Source organism: Ptychodera flava, chromosome 18 (assembly GCF_041260155.1).
Source record: "Ptychodera flava strain L36383 chromosome 18, AS_Pfla_20210202, whole genome shotgun sequence".
Taxonomy (NCBI): domain Eukaryota; kingdom Metazoa; phylum Hemichordata; class Enteropneusta; family Ptychoderidae; genus Ptychodera; species Ptychodera flava.
In genome coordinates, this window is record NC_091945.1 from 24687602 (window position 1) to 24691895 (window position 4294).

A 4294-nucleotide genomic window follows, 5' to 3' on the forward strand; every position below is an offset into this window, starting at 1 on the left:
AAAAAATTGTTTCTCAAAATTTACCAGTCTGATTGCTTTGATATTTAGTAAACCGGTTCTTAGTTTTTTAATAAGATATATTGAAATTAAGTTGAAATCCGGAATTTTGAATTTTTGGAGCAACTTTGCGAAACTGTCAGTTTTACTGGGATATCTTTTATTTTGTATTTTTAAGATTTCTTTTGGTAATTTTATACCTACTGGAACTAAGAGTATATAATGTGGTGATTTAGTAAGCATTTGATATGGTAAACTGTATTTGGTGTTGAAATGCAGTAAAAAAAATCCTGGCAGATTTTGAAAAAATTCCAAACAAATGCCAATAAAAAATTCAGCCAGAGAAGGTTTGACAAAAAGAAAAGGTGGGAGAATGGGGAAAAAAGAATGTACAATGGATCGGATAAAAAAGATTATGTACCTCATCGATCTTCCAGACACCGTCCCTTATCAAATGGTCCACCCCTGATGTATTTTTGTGCACAATTAACCATGCAGTGTATTTTAGTTTAAGATGTCAAGTTAGGCAAGGATTTGAAAGGAATAGTCAAGTTCATCACAGTTTAACTTTATCTCTTGTGTCATCATCCTTGTGTAATTGGTTAAGTTTGTAAGTTGTTCTAGATGTGGATGCACCAGCTGTTCTGGAAGAAAACAATGTTTACTTTTCCCTGTAGGGTTTCTGAGTTGATGATTGTATGTTGAAATTTCTCCATGTATCTGGTGTATGGGCAAAGTGTAAACATTGGTTGCATGTTATGTATTTCAGTCTATGTCAAATATTGTAAATGAAAAAATCAAGAACAGTTTGCTATGTGCTTGTAAAATATAACATATTTGTCAATACATAAACTGCCCTGCAGATTGATTGTCTTAAAGATTATCACAGAAGTAGAAAAGGAAAAGAAACTAATCAAATTGCTGTAACATATTCACTCTCAGTGCCTGTATAGGCCTATACTTGACTATTTTATCATTACTTTCAGCTGTTTGTTATATCTTTATCACTCTCCATGGGCCAAGGCACACTTGGGGTCAATGTCATCACTCTGTGCCAGTCTGTGTATGTCAGTCTGTCTGTATATGTATGTCCATGTTTCATACAATTGTTGACTTGTTTTGATAAATATATGGGAGCGAACAGTGATGTTGTCACTATTTTTCTTGAAAAGTACACTCTTTACTCATTCATTGTCACTTCTTACCCCTATGGATAATGACCCTAACCCAGAACCACATGACCCCACCACTTCCCCTTTCTCTGCTATATTTCCCATCATGCCATCTATAATTACCCCATTCAAGCTACCACAGATGAAGCTACTCATGGCCAAAACTGATACACTCCTGAGAGACTGTCTTTATTTTCATTGCATAAGAACTTCAAGTTGCACAAGTCTAGCATTTGTATCCCCTGGCATTCTATAAGGCAGCATTCCAGCAAATGTTATCAAGACTCTGGCTTGCTTCCTCAAGTAGTTGATATACTGAGAAAAAAGAAAAGTTAATAGACACCTTGAAAACAACTTATGACACTGTTGGGAAAATCAGCATCAATTTGTTCACAAAAGTACCAATGTGACAAGCAGTACTTATGTTTGAAAAGATAATTTTGTTGATTTCAAAAATCAGGCCACCAACTCTTTCTTCCAGATTAAAGAACTATACTTCTTTACCAGGCCTTGGTGCGATATGATAGCCTTTAATGATGCAGTTGATGATTAAGTACATAAATGCCCACTAAAGTTGAAAACAGCTCTGTTGATTTGACTTGTTTTATATCTAGAGTGTTTATCAATAGTTGTAAACTTGCTGTCATAACAGCAATTTGATTCAAATAACATGTAGAGATGGCAACATTGAGACCTTTGCTTCCTCTTTGCTTTTCTTGTTAAATGTTGTTACTTTCTAATCACATTGTCATAACACCCAAATTCTTTGTCCTTACTTGACTTATAACTTCAAATTTGTACTGACTGTCATTGAAAAAACTGCCTTTTCACAGCTTGACATGCCAGTGAGTCAAAACATCACATGAAGAACTACGTATGGTAAGCAAACAAAGTCTGGGAAAACCATCAGGATTAAAGACCCAGTAACTGTAACCTTTGTCAAAAATTTCAGTAATTATTGTTCCACACATCAACTACAGTTCCACTCACTATAGCATGCTGAAATATAGAGTGTATTATTGTTCCACACATCAACTACAGTTCCACTCACTATAGCATGCTGAAATATAGAGTGTTTGGCTGATCAATATAGACTATATATGTGTGATATTCATTATTGTTGATGACTTAAATTTAGGTCTGGACTTGATTTAAGTTATCATCATTAATGATGCACATCACACACATACACATACACACACGCGCGCGCGCGCTCAAGATGGACTAGTTGAATTCTAGATATTGCAACATGCTATTTGGCATAGACCTAAGAAACAATGGTTAATGGTGGAGAAAATAAATGACTTAATGTCAAACGTTACAGCAGCTGGGTGTTTAGATCAGTTTTACTTGACTATTTATTTGACAACACAGCAAACGATCACACTTACAGCATCTCTTCCACCATCTTCCGCCCGAAGGCCCTGGTGCCTCAGCAGCTGAGTGCTTGTGCTTTTGATGTTCTTGTACTGGGCATACAGAATATTCATGGTAGCTAACAACACAGCTGCCAGATTGTGCTGTATCTGTCACAAATATCACAGAGCAATTGAATATGTAATTTGTCAAGCTAGGTGAAGATCACTGAAGGCAAGTTGATGATGGGTGTTACATGGTGCACAGTTTTAGAACAAGGAAGTGTTCGCCGGTAATGAGTCACCAAAATTTGATTTACATACTCTGACAATACTTACTTATACACTTTCCAGAAGTGAGTACTAGTATTTAACACATGAAATATTTTATGTCTGATGTAAGTTCTCAACCAAGCATGACAGCTTTATCGTTGGATATTGCAGACTATACTGCTCACAAGCAGAATCGCTCTGTAACAGATAAACTTTTCCGTTACATTTCCTTCCCTAAAAAAATAAAAAAGAGAACTGAGATAATAAATTCTGTTGAAAATTTCAGAAAGTTGATAGCTTTAGTTTCAATGATACCATAAATAATTTAAAAGGGATGTGATTATATTTATGATAGCACAGGTTTTTTTTCATGATTAAGGTGAACAACCATTGAACCTTTGGAGCGGGTGGTCAAGAGTGGTTAAAAATCTACACAGCAAAAATTGATGAAAATGTCTTACAACCGTGCTGCTTTTTTAAAAGGCAACATCCTCATGAAGAGGGGCAATATATATATATATATATATATATAATATATATATATATATATATATATATATATATATATATTTTTTTTTTTTTTTTTTTTTTTTTTTTTTTTTGAAACATCCATTCCTCATAAAATTTTATGATGGTACATGGTGCGCATTTGTAGGACAAGGATATGTTCACTGGTAAAGAGTTACTAACATTTGATTGGCATACTCCGACAATACTTACTTATACACTTTCCAGAAGTGAATACTAGTATTTCACCAGTGAAATATCTTGCCTGATGTAAGTTCTTAACCAAACATAAGCTGCTTTATCGTTGGATATGTAAGTAAACATTATTGCAGACTACACTGCTAACGAGCAGAATCCCTCTGTAACAAATAAACTTTTCCTTTATATTTCTTCCCCTAAAAAAATAAAAAGAGAAGTAGAATACTAAATTCCGCCAAAAATTTAAAGAAATTTGATAACTTTAGTTTCAATGATACCATAAATAATTTAAAAGGAATGTGATTATATTTACGACAGCACAGGTTTGTTTTCATGGTGAAGTTGAGCGACCGTTAAACCTTCGGAGGGGGTTGGTCCAGAGTGGTAAACAATCTACACATCGAAAATTCATGAAAATGTTTTTTGCAACCATACTGCTTTTTAAAAGACAACATTCTCATGAAGGAGAGTCGAAAAGTTACGTAATTTAAAGCGAAAGGCATGCATGCCTCACAAAATTTGAGAAAGCTGCGGAACACAGAACAAAATTGACAACCCTCTCCAAAGACATAATGGTCCATCCCTAGTTAAAATAGTCATCAAGTTCAGATTACATTACCTCGTCTATATACTGTTTAAATGCATGGACTCTGGATTTTACAGCATCAGCCGTCAACGGTATGAGCCGTAGTATGTTGATGACATCATAGACATGGTTTTCTGACTTAAAAAGTAAAATATGGTTTGTACAATCAATGTTATCGACCAACAACATTTTAAACTTATTGAAAA

General features: G+C 34.4%; 1 long non-coding RNA gene across 1 annotated transcript; it reads right to left on the bottom strand.

The window, feature by feature from the left end:
- Positions 1-209: 209 nt before the first annotated feature.
- Positions 210-3017, bottom strand: LOC139117839 (uncharacterized). Its single transcript, XR_011548598.1, has 3 exons — positions 2864-3017; positions 2561-2695; positions 210-1484 (listed from the first exon to the last, which is right to left on the bottom strand). It is a non-coding gene; the product is annotated as an uncharacterized lncRNA (long non-coding RNA).
- Positions 3018-4294: the final 1277 nt, after the last annotated feature.